Genomic DNA, 13724 nt, shown 5'->3' with positions numbered 1-13724 from the left:
GGATTAGATTAGTGAACTAGATAAATATTTTTAGTATGAGGATATAGAAGAAGATAAGTGGGTAAAATTTGTTGTAACTAGGTTGAAAGGCCATGCTACATTGTGGTGGGATAATGTGCAGGCTGAAAGAAGAAAATAGGGGAAACCATTGATAAAAAGTTGGGATAGATTGATAGTGAAGATGAAGGGGAAGTTTCTGCCAAAATATTATCAGCTATCCCTATATAGACATGTGCATAACCTCAACAAAGGTTGTTGATAGTCAAAGAGTATACCAATGAGTTTATAAGGTGAATTTAAGGTAAGGTTATGTAGAAGACACCTTAGAGAAAACAACAAGGTACATCAATGGCTTGAAGTTGGAAATTCAAGATGAAATCAACATGCTTTATCCCAAGACGATGGAAGAAACATATCAATTTTCCTTGAAGGCAAAAGAGAAGATCATAAGGAAGCAAAATGTAGGAAGAGGTCATGGTCTTTCGAGAGGAGTAGGATAGACAAATGGAAGAGGGAAGACTTCAACTCAAAATAATGATGCAAGTAACCCAAGGCAACAAGGACAACAAGAGGAAGAAGGTGACTCTAGAGGAGGAATACCTTACTGTAGAGGTAGATATATAGCGAGAGGAAGAGATATTATTTATCGATGCTATAAATGCAGGCAATTGGGTCGCAGATCTTTGGATTATCCAGAGAACAAGAAAGGAGAACAAAGAGATTAATATGTAGCTCGACGAGAAGGAGCAGAAGCATAGGAACCTATGGCATAAAATGAATCAGAGATAGAAGAAGATTTAATGATGAACAAAGTCTCGTTGAAACTTTCCAATGATACTGCTGAATCAACACAAAGAAAAGCCTTGTTTAGGACTATCTGCAAGGCCAGAGGAAAATGTTGCAAAGTAGTGATTGAGAGTGGAAGCAATGACAATCTAGTTTCCACAGAAATGGTGGAAAAACATGGATTGAAAAGGCCAATGAACCTGACACCATAAAAAGTGTCATGGCTACAAAAAGGTCACCAGTTTTTGGTGTGTGAGAAGAGAGAAGTTGATTTCTAGATAGGTCAATATAAGGATAAGGTAGTTTGTGACATCATGCCAATAGATGTTTGTCACCTTACTTTGGGATGACCCTGGAAATTTGATAGGAAAGTGGTGCATGATGGAGAGAACAAATCTTATAAGTTTGAGAAACATGGTATCAATAATATTATTGTACCATTGAAGGAAGAAAGTACAAATAGGACAACTGGCTCAAAAGAACTATTGTTGGGAGGAAATGAATTTCTGCAACAAATGGAGAAAGAAGAGGCCATCTATGTGGTGGTGCACAAACCAAAGGTAATACTTTTACACATTGAAATTGTAGATTTACTTGTTGAGTTTCAAGAGATATTGCATGAGTTTAGTGATATTGTAGTAGATGATTTTCCAAGTGAGCTTCCACCTAAGAGAAGTATCAACCATCACATAGACCTGATACTAGGAGCAAACCTTCCAAATAAAGTTGCTTACATAATGACATCCAATGAGAATGAAGAGATAAGGAAACATGCTAAAGGACTTTTGGACAAAGGGTTGATAAGGGAGAGCTTGAGTCCATGCATTGTCCCTATGGTACTTAGTCCAAAGAATGATGGAGAATAAAGGATGCGCACAGATTCTAGAGCAATCAGACTACAATCAGATACAAATTTCCATTGCAAAAAATGGACGACATGATGGACTATTTGAGTGGGGAAACCTAATTTTCAAAGGTTGATTTGAAGAGTGGTTACCATCAAATCCGGATAAGAGAAGGGGATAAGTGGAAGAAAAATTTCAAGACCAATAACAGACTATATGAATGGATGGTCATGCCATATATATTGACAATTTCCATGTGGTTGATGAAGAAGGTATTAAATGCGTTCATCGATAAGTTTGTCATTGTTTATTTGGATGATATTTTGATTTTTCAGCCAAACAAGGGAAGAAAAACTTAGGCATGTGAGGTATGTTCTAAAAGGGTTGCAGCAAGAGAAACTATTAATTAACCTAAAGAAATGTACTTTCATGAGGTATGAGTTGGTATATTTAGGTTTTGTCATTTCAAGGGATGGGCTGAAAATGGATCAAGAGAAAATAAAGGTGATTGTAAGTTGGCCTTCACCCAAGAACATTTTCTAAGTTAGGAGTTTTCATGGTTTAACTATCTTCTACTAGAAGTTCATCAATAATTTTAGCGGTATTTGTGCACCCATTTTTGAAGCAATCAAGAACAATAGACAACCATTTTGTTGGAAAACAACAACAAAGAAAAGTTTCTAGCTCTTAAAGAGGAAGATCACTAAGAAACCAGTGTTGGAGCTACTTGACTTCAATCATCTTTTTCAAGTCAAACGTGAATCTAGAGGAACAACTATTGAAGCATTATTGATTCAAGAAGGTACACCTATTGCATATTTTAGCGAGAAGTTGAATGATTCAAAATAGAAGTACTCCTCTTATACCAAGGAATTTTATGTGGTGGTTCAATCACTAAATCATTAGAAACACTATTTGATTCCAAAGGGTTTTGTTTTTTTCTCTAACAATTCTACATTACAATATATAATGCAACAAAACAATTTAAACCATAAGCATGCCAGGTGGGTGGAATTCTTAGAAGATTTCACCTTTTTTCTTAAACATGTGGGTGGACAAGAGAAAAAGGTAGTTGATTCTTTAAGTAGGTGCATTTTGATTACGTAGGAGTGTTATGTATATATTTTTGGGTTTGATCATTTGAAGGACTTGTATGAGGATGATGCTGATTTTTTAGAGGCCTTTAAGGCATGCAAGAGCCCTGTGATTAGAGATAACAACCCATGGAGGGAGTTTATGTTGTACGATAATGTTTTGTTCAAGAAAACTCAATTATGTATCCCTTGGTTCTCAATGAGAGAGAATATGGTGCAAGAAAATCACAATGGAGTATTGGCAAGGCATTTTGGGGTAGTCAAGGCACTTGGGCAGCTAGAACACTTCTATTTTTGGCCAAAGATGAGAGTTGGTGTGAAATATATGTAGGAAAATTCATAGCAAGTCAACATGCGAATGGAAGGAGTAAAAATGCTGGATTATATAATCCTTTTCCTAGTCCTAGTAGGCGATGGGACTCGGTAAGTATGGGCTTTGTTTTGGGTTTACCAAAACACAGTGAGGTAAGGAATCTATACCTATAGTTGTGGATAGATTTATGAATATGTCTCATTTTGTCCCATGTTGCAAGACTAGTAATGCTACACACACGGTTCATTTCTTTTTAATGAGATTATCTGATTGCATGGCCTGCCAAAGAGTATAATCCCTAATTGGAACACCAGGTTCAGAGGAAATGTTTGGAGGACTTTGCGGAAGAAGCTTGGAACAAAATTGAACTTCAACTTAGCCTATCCTCCAAAATCTAATGGGAAAACTAAAGTTGTGAATAAGTGTCTACGAAACATATTGAGGAGCCTTGTGGGAGAGTATCCCAAGCAGTGGGATTGTTTGTTAGCTCAAGATGAATTTTTATACAATGATTCACCAAATAGGAGCACAAGAAAAAAATTGTTTCAGATCTTGTATGGAATGCATCCTACAGGAGTTTGTGAGATGAGAGATTTAGGAAAACTTGAGTAGAGGAGTGTTGATGGGGAATATTTTTTAGCAACAATGAGTGACTTACATAAGGAGATAAAAAATAAGCTACATGATAGTAGCTACAAGTACAAACAAAGAGAAAGTTTAAGAAGAAGAGAGGTAAACTTTGAGGTAGGGGACATGGTGCTAGCATACCTAAGGAAGGAGAGATTCCCAAGAGGAGAATATAAAAAAAATCAAAATGAAGAAAATAGGACCTGGAAGGGTACTTCAAAAAAAATTGTGAATGCTTGTGAATTGGAGTTACCTATGGGCATAGGTATCTCACCTCTCTTTAATGTAACTTTTTTCATATTGCTATCAATATGGTGATGAAGGTGCCTATGGTAGAGGGTTTGGAGGTTGAGATAATATTGGATACCAAAGTTGCAAAACACACGAGGGGGAAAGAGTATCTGGAGTTTTTGGTGAATTGGAAGGACCAATCGATGGAGGATTCTACATGGATGGGTGTTTTATCTCTACATAAGACAGGTGGGTCTGTGGTGGTCCTTATGAGCAAGAGCTCATGAGTTTTCCATCCTAGGGAGTATGATGCGGGAGCATTAGGCTGAGACCATGATGAAGAAATGGAGGGGAGCTTGACAGTGTGGTGGAATGGCAACATGTTGAGATGGAAAATTGATTTTGCTGTTAGCATTCTAAAAAGTTAATGTGAATTCCAAATTGGAGTAAGTCGAAGAGTTTAGGTTAGGGATTTATTTTCCAACTCATTGGTTTTATTTTCAATTTCCCTCATTTTGAGGGAATGAGAAACAAATCATTTTTTTAATTTTGCGAATAAAAAGAGGCATCGAATGGAGAGAAAGGGAGCTCTTCTCCTACCTCTAAGTCTATACATTTGAACTAAATGAAAAATAAGTTGTGCGCAACAGATTTTTTGATAAGCACATGGGGCTTTGGATTGATGGTGAATGGGTGTACTGTTAAGGCACTACTTGCAATATGTCACCGGTTCAAATCCCCATGGGTGCTTAGGTAGTATTTTATAGAAAAAAAATAGGTTTTTTGATAAATTCTCTTAGTAAAACTTCATTTTCTTACTTCCCAACTCTAATAGAAATGCGTGTATGTTTTATCTACATTTCAGAACCCATGTTACCATTTTTGTAGTGTTATATGCCTGTAAACATTTAATTTATGAGAGTAGTGGTTGTTATGTATGCCTCCTTTTACCATGACCTCTAAACTGTCTTTGAAACACCTCTATTATGTAGGCATACTTTGTTCTTTCAACTGAAGTTCAGACCATTACATTTTTAAGGTGAATACCAGACGAGGAGAGGTAGGAGGTGAATGTTCTTTGAGTTAGGAATCGAGCTGGACTATGGAGTAATCGAGCCTGTAGAGGACTGATTCGTTTCACCTTCCAAAAGTTTGAAAAATAAAGTTTCTGAAAGTGCTACGAAAATATTTCTTAGTCTCTATAGGTTTTTGAGAAAGTGCTATGAAAATATTTCACATCGCCTATAGCCATAGTTTTCTATGTTGCATTTTGGAGCTCAGTTCGTCTTTCGGTCTACCTTGTGCCATCACCTTTAGTTACAAATGAATCTACTTAATACTATCCATGAATTTTCACATTCAAATATTCTTCTATGGTTCCTTCGCTCACTCTTCCCTATTCTCCATATACAACATATGAAGGTTGAGGTGGTGAATACATAAGTTAAGTTCCAAAAGGGGATTTATTAGTAGAATTACGGATCACCCTCTTGTAGAGATATTAAATATCAATTAAATTTCCATCCCAAGTTCTTGGAATATTTTTATTATGACCCCCTTAGAGATGAACAAGTTTCCTATTAATTACTTACATCTTCAAATCTACTTATGGATGGAGTGTTCTATATATATTAAACTTGTTTTCCTTGTTCTCCCAAAGAGTAATCTAAAGGGAGTTGAGAAAATTTGTCTCTATTAGAGATGGATCTCCTTAATTTTCCAAAGTACGTCCAAACCTTTTCAAAGAACATTTCATTTTGCACCTTCTTCCTTGATGGTGCTTCTAAAATACACGAGAACGCACATCTTTATGAACCTATTATATGCCGCAAATAAGTAGCCACTGTCACTTCATTATTCTTAGTAAACCGCCCATTAAACCCATGGATAGCTTTTCATATGGTCTAGTAGGTATAGGAAAGTGATGGTATAAACCATTTCTTTATATTATTAGGCAAGTTAGTAAAACAAGGTATGTATTATTTAATAAGATGAGTTAGACATTCTTACACTCCACTTCTATAAGTTGAAAAATGTCTTTCCAACACCAAAAATCCTAGAAACATTAGAGGGGAGGGTCTCCTCAATATGTTATAACTTACATTTTTAAGAATACAGAGCTACTGTAGCTAGAGAGGAATTTGTCTTAGAGATGATGTCCATCCTTCTTTTGATCTTATTAACCAAGTAGACACTAAAGCACCTATTTAAAATCCTCATATTTTGCATATGTTTGTACATATACATCATTGGAAAAATAGTCCATGTATGTAAGAATTCCAAAAACTATGACCTTAATTATTGATGTCCTTGAAAACATGCCTATTAATTATTAGTTTTTCCCTTCTTATATTTTGTTCTTAAATTAAATTATTTTAAAAATCTCATATACTTGTAGTGTCTATTTTGTTGAAGATTATTTTGTGCTTGTAAATGCTATAGTGGTTAGTGATCAATTTTAATAATAGATTACTTACCCACACAACAACATTTCTCTTTCTTAAAATCTTGAAATAGAACATAAAGATCCATGTCATATGTAGGGTGATTTAGGATGCCAGAATGGAAAATTTCAACGTGATAGCAAATTAGCTTAACACTGTATATTAAGACTACTCCATCTCCATAGCATATCCACTTGCATCTATTCCCACTCGAAAAAGATTGTATGCAAAAAATTGTGCTTGAGTGATATTTTGTTTTAGCTCCTAAAAATGGACTCGAAATTGCCGATGTAGGATTGTTTCTTAATGGGACATACAAGTTAATAGCTAAGAAATTTTCCTCCTAAAAAGTGCCAAAATAGAAGAAAAATTACATAATGATTCATTGTAGATCATACATTCCGATTTATGGATGCTTATGGCCCTCCAAATAATTCACTAAAGGAAGTAACTAAATTCTTCCTCTACTTGCTTCCTAGACTAAGTGCTCTATATTAAAAATGTCGTTCTTATTAATTTCCTAGATGAACATAAAAAGCTCATAAAATTTTAGATTATCCACATCGAGTATAAAATAAATGAAAATATATTGTGCTACATTAAATTAAGTGTTATCACACACCTTCCTGAATACTTCATAAGTATGATGCCTTAGTATTATCACACCCTTCATGAATACTTCATAAATATCATACCTTAGAATCTTGATAAGATACTATTATATTTCTTTATTTAGATTCAACAAAATTATTTCTCTCAATATTAAAACAATTTTTTGCCAATCACATTAGACCTTATATTTTTCTTATAATTTCATTATCTCATTTACCTAACCTACAGATGTATCTCTACCTAATGTTATCAATAACCCTATGGGTAGTTCTATTGTAAAAAATAAATCGCCTAGAAGTTTTTATATTATAACCCTTCAAAAGATAAAATAGTTCCCTATTCACTACTTAAATCTTCTCATCTATTTATGGAAAAAAGTTGTGTATATATTCGACTTAGATTCCTTATTCTCGAGAGAATACTCCAAACAAATAAAAAAACAAGGAATTTAATTCAAAATGTAAAGAACATTTTGAGAAACCAGGTATATTATTTATATTACACATTAACATCCAAATGTTATTAGGTTGGAAATACTACGTAAATATCTTTTTCACTTAGAATTGAACTAGGGTGATATAAATGAATGATACATTTTAATAAGCATTAAAATATTTATATATTATTAAAGTTATTACTATCTATTTAATTTACGAGGTTGTGTATGTAGTGATATAAATGAATGATACATTTTAATAAGTATTAAAACATTTATATATTTTTAAAATTATTCTTATCCATTCAAGTTACCTGGAGTGAGGTCACGAACACTACTAAAGTTTTGGAACGAAAAAAACCATTTAAAAAGGATTCATTTCATCCTTTAAATTATATATATTATTAAAAATATTTTTAAATCATTAAATGTATATTATATTATATTTTCCAAATTTGAAAAACCTTTTTCCAAAGTAAATCACGGAATTCTTTTCCAAATGTTTTATGTAAATAATGCAAATCTGACATTAAAAAGTACAGGTTCTTATCAAATGAACTTTACACATATCTCTAGGCAATAAAATAATTATTTAATTTAACTTTATACATACTTCTAGTCAAGAAAATAATTAATTATTTTTGAAAATGTATTTTATTCAAACTAGAGCCATGTGGTAGGCAATAAAATAATTATTTAATTTAACTTTATACATACTTCTAGTCAAGAAAATAATTAATTATTTTTGAAAATGTATTTTATTCCAACTAGAGCCATGTGGTAGTATGGCATTGTTTTTTGTATAAATGAATTATGTGCATGTAATTTTATGAATTGTGTATGTAGTTCTTAGTCAATAAAATAATTATTTAGTTTTTCAGATTGTATTTTATTTTAAACAAAAGTCATGTAGTAGCATGTCACTATTTTTTGTATAGATGAATTATGTAAATATAGTTTTATGAGCTATATGCATATAGTTTTGAAAGTGATCAAGCGTTTTGGTTTCCTATACTAATGGATTAATTGAGATCCTCAAGTTATCTTCATTAATGTGTTTAGTTGCTAGTCCTTAATATCTAGTGTTAGTTCTTAGGATATAGTGAGCATTACTCATAATTTTGTTCCATTAATTTTGTTTATGTAAAGTTACATAAGTTAGTGTCTGGCATAAAAATATCTATTCAAAGATAAAACTCTCTTCATGAATGAGAATGCTCACATTCCCATCATTTCTATTTGTATTTTATAATTGAGAAAAAAGAGCAATGCATGGGCCTCACTTCGTAGGTATACTTTCTGCATATTGAGTTGTATCTAAGTACATATTGTGTTCATTATGTGATAGTGTCTCTTTTTTCTTAAATTTGTAGAATTTGTAATAACCTACAAAAAATTGTAAAAAATGTTATGACTAAATACTATTATTAAATATTGAGTTTACATATTATTTCAATATTAACATTTTATTAAACTCTAATCATAACTACAAAATTCAAAATAAAACTTATTTTACTACAAACTAACCACCAAATAATACTTATTTTACCAAAACCAACCGACCAACATTAACTATTTTCTTTCTGTAATTCATTAAATCATTTTTATTTGCTAAAATAAGGTAATTATAGTCATCCAATATATTATTGAGTTGTTTTAATAATTTTTTTGGAAGAACAATAGTAGCAATAATATAATTTGCTGAGTTATTTTGATTTAGAGATTTGAGTTAGTAATCGAGCTAGACTATGGAGAAATCAAGCCTACATAGGATTGACCCATTTTACCATCCAAAAGTTAGAAAAATAGAGTTTTTGGAACCACTATGAAAATATCTCGCAACACTTAGAGGTTTTTGAGAAATCACTACGAAAATATTTTGTAGCACCTACAACCAAAATTTTTTGCATTGGTTTTGGAGCTCAGATCGCCTTTTGGTGTGCCTTGTACCATCATTTTGTGGTATACGAGAAAGTTTTAGGTAGAGCCATGTTTTTCGTAGAGTTGCATTTGACATTGGTGGTGTTATCTACGACAAAGGGAGGTGGTTACGTGACCAATAAGAACATGAGGTCGAGGAGGGAGCTTCGTAGCTAATGAAAAACTCAAAGAAGATATACATAGGTTGTAATCTTGTTTAGAGGCCATGGATGCAAGTAGGAAACAAGACCCTGAGGTTGGGGATGACTACAACTGAAAGAGAAACACTTGTGGATGAAGCTCCAAAAGTTAAGTTGTTGAGGTCGGTGCTAAGCTCAAGTTCAAGCCCAAAACATGAATTCTCTACCTATGATACCAACATCGTAGCTAAGAATATAAGGGATTAGATTAGTGAACTAAATAATTATTTTGAGTATGAGGAGATAGAAGAATATAAGTGAGTAAAATTTGTTGTAACTAGGTTGAAAGGCCATGTTGCATTGTGGTGGGACAATGTGCAGGCTGAAATAAGAAAACGGGGAAACCATGAATAAAAAGTTGGGATAGGATGATAATGACGATGAATGGGAAGTTTTACCGAAAGATTATCATCTATCCCTCTACAAACATGTGCATAACCTCAAACAAAGGTTGTTGACAGTCAAAGAGTATAACAATGAGTTTATAAGGTGAATTTAAGGGAAGGTTATGTAGAATACGCCTCAGAGAAAACAACAAGGTACTTCAATGGCTTGAAGTTGGAAATTCAACATGAAATCAACATCCTTTACCCCAAGATGATGGAAGAAGCATACCAATTTTCCTTGAAGACAGAAGAGAAGATCATAAGGAAGCAAAATATAGGAAGAGGTCATGGTTTTTCCAGAGGAATAGGAAATACAACTAGAAGAGGGAAGACTTCAACTCAAAATAATGATGCAAGTAACCCAAGGTAGCAAGGAAAATAAGAGGAAGAAGGTGACTCTAGAGGAGGAATACCTTATCGTAGAGGTAGAGGTAGAGGGAGGGGAAGGGAGAATTTTTTTATCAATGTTATAAATGCGGGCATCTGGGTCACAGATCTTTTGGGTGTCCCGAGAAAAAGAAAGGAAGACAAAGAGATGCATGTTACACAGTAATTTGTCACTGCCTTCCTGTCAGTCACCTTGATGTGTCAAGAATTCACAATCACTAAGCTCCTGCTTTCTGAACTGGCCCAAAAACCTATTTTTCCAAAGTTTTGTTCATCAGCGCGTCTGTTCCTAAATTATATGCGATGACTGGCGCCCTGTAGTGTATTCCGTGCGTTGCCAGCGCAGAAGGACATCACTTTTCCGCGCTGGTCGACAGCGCGCCTTTCCCGTGTACTTCCGCGCTGACATGACTGTCCCAGTTATTGAGACGCGGCGACAGCGCGACAATTTCCTAATAATCCGCGCTGATCCAGTTTGGGCGAATTTGTTCAAACAACTAGCTTTCCAGATCACTCCAGGCTTGGTTGTTAGCTTTGTGAATGTCGACTCCCTTCTATAGCATGTCTGTTCGACCCTTTGCAACAACTTCCCTTGAAGATAATCTCATCCTTCCACCCTTTTAGGAGACTCCTTCTCCTATATAAACTCTCACCATTACCATGAGCAGCTAGTTAGACATAGCTTGGAATAGCTTGAATTGTGCAGAGCTTGTAGTGCTCAGATTGCTGCTACTATAGGTTTGGTGTGCTAGGCGTGGAAGTGATTGATTGCTTAGGGAAGGATGTTTTGTGTTACTTGTGTGTGAGAGAGAGTTGTTTGTCTTGGGAGAATTATCCTCAAAAGTGAATGCTTGAGATACATGCTGACTGGCCCCTCCTGAGAAGGTTACCGACGTCAGAACATTTGGTTGTACTCTTCTCTATTTTGATTAATAATAGATGACTGCTATTATTGTTCCATTCTCATTTGTCTATGCCATGGTTAAATGTGAATTACATCTTTTCTGACCGATGTATGGTTGCTTTTACTAGATTTCACGCTTGCGTTTGTTTCCTCTTCGTGTGTGCAGGTATCTATTCGCGGAGATCGCGGAGGATTGTGACCAGCCGAGGCGAAGGAGCGAAGGCAACATCTCTTCGTCAAACGACAGCGCAGGAATCCAAGTAGGTGCTCTTTACCTCTTGTTTAATCGTAATTAGGAACATGCATAGCAGCATTGTGTGATTGTTGCTAGACCCCTGCTGGGCTAGTAGGGATCGCCTCTATCCGTAGAGGGGATTTACCTCTCCAACAATTTGGCGACTCCGCTGGGGATCAGCCTTTTTGTCTCTTGAGTCCACTTTTGTGTTTGACTTTGATTGGTCTCTTTTCCGAGTTTTTGGGATTGTCTCTTTGCTTATAAACTTTCTGGGTGCTTCTGGGAAGTATCTTAATTGTGAAAAGACTCTTGCCTTTGGTTTGGGAAGTTTTTGTTTTGGCCTTGCTTGTTTTTGCTCTCAGCGCGTTTTAATTCAGAACAGTCGCGCTGACATCGCGACCCTGTTCCTTTGGTATCCTTTCCATCGCGCCTGTACGTCTAACAGTCGCGCTGACCTCGTTTTCAGAGACAGCGCGCTTTATTCGTGTCCTTCCGCGCTGACATCGCGCCCCCGTTTCTTTGTGATTTGTGTCATCGCGTCTGTGTGGTTTCTTTCCGCGCTGACCTCGTTTTTCCGAGACAGCGCGCTTTATCCCTGTCCTTCCACGCTGACGTCGCAAAGTTGCTACAGGCCTCCCCCTGTCAGCGCCGAGTTGCTGAAGGCTACCCGCGCTGATCCTGTAAAGTTCATTTTTGACCAAATTGGCCTCCTGAACCTTTTGCTGTGACTATCCCTTCTTCTCTCCACCTATTTGATGACTTGCTTTTCACTGTCTGAACTCTGAACTGCTTGATTGCGGAGCTTGGTTCCATAGGGTTCCGTTTTGGTTCAGTTTTCTAATTTTGCGAATACCTTCCCTTTTGCTTTCGCTGCTTGGTTCGTGTTTTCATCATTACTTTTACAATTGCTGGATTGTGTTGGGTCTCTAATTGACTGGTTGCGACTCTTATCCTTCGGGTGTTCGCTTTTCTCCATTGATTTCGCACTCTAACCCTAGGACATCTAGAGGTCGTGTGTGTGTCAAGCCTACCGTAGGAATCTTGTTTGCTCTCTTGACCAGCCGATTTCAGATTTGTTTATGCACTTGTTCAGTGATTGTTGGAGTGTTTTGGTTTGTGTTTCCGAGTGGTTTTTCGCTTCCTCCTTGCTTGCAATCCTTGCTTGTCTTGCCGAGCTTAGATCACATAGCTCGTGCAGAACTTAGTTTTCCTTTGATTTGGAAGCTTTGGTTGAGTTCTTTGGGAACTTTGTGTGCTTTCATTAAGTAGTTTGCTTGGTGTTCCGGTTCCTCCAAATTCATTTAGATGCTTTGTGCCATTGAAAGGAAATCAAACTAGTAGCTTTGCTTTTAAAAAAAAAAAAAAAAAAAAAAATTGAAAAGGAAAAGAACGTTTCGTTGATTTGCATCTTCAAAAGAAAAAGTTTCCTTTCCTCGCTTTAGTTGCATCAAGTTGCTTGTTTGCTTATATTTGTTTTGTTTGGTTAAAATTCTTTGCCCTCTCATAGCTAGAATTCATCGAACAAAATGAAATTCTTTGGCATGTAGTTTGCATCTAGGCAATTGTGAGCGAACATACGGTAGAGCTTGAAATCGAAACTTAATCTCAAGATCAACTGTAAAATGAACCAAATGAATCTAAAAAACGCATTGGAACTAAACGCAAATATCTAGAGGTCTAGGTTAGAGACGTGTTCCGGCATCTTTAAACATAGTCACTGTTGTTTCACATTAGGTTGGGTGATTCCTCCTTCTGTGACTCGATAGTGGTCTAACACGGACTGTGCTCCCACGTACCGTCGCGTATATAGGGAGACCCCACTAGGCTTTTATCCTTTATCCATAGGAAGCCGAGTCTGCCGCCTTGTGAACCGTAACGCACCGAACACAGCATTCGGGAAGATTGACTGCAGTACAGAAAGTCCTTGGCTCTCATACGATTGCTGAGGTGTATAAGCAGTTTTATGGGTTGCTTGGTAAACCTTATACCTAGAGTCTCCAGAGCAGTCACTTTTGATCCTTTTCGGACTCCCTAAATGAAAAGGTGCCTGTGAGCGTCTTGTCACTTTGTGCTCATTAAACATTCGAAGGAGACTGGAGTCATCTTTTCGTCCTTTTCTCGACTCCTGAAACATGAAAAGGTCAAGTTTGGTTCTTGTGTCTTAAAATTAATTTGGCCATGATAACATCACCTGTTTTAGATCTTGTGTGCGATAGTTTTGAGTAGGGTTTTATCGTTAGTTTCCTTTAGGTTTTCTAAGGGGTCTGGTCATCCTGGCTGACCCATCAACTCCCGGTCTAAGTG

Source organism: Pinus tabuliformis, chromosome 1_1, assembly GCF_031772625.1.
Source record: "Pinus tabuliformis cultivar Carrire ecotype Pingquan chromosome 1_1, CPIR1, whole genome shotgun sequence".
NCBI classification, from domain to species: domain Eukaryota; kingdom Viridiplantae; phylum Streptophyta; class Pinopsida; order Pinales; family Pinaceae; genus Pinus; species Pinus tabuliformis.
This window is presented reverse-complemented; position numbering follows the sequence as displayed.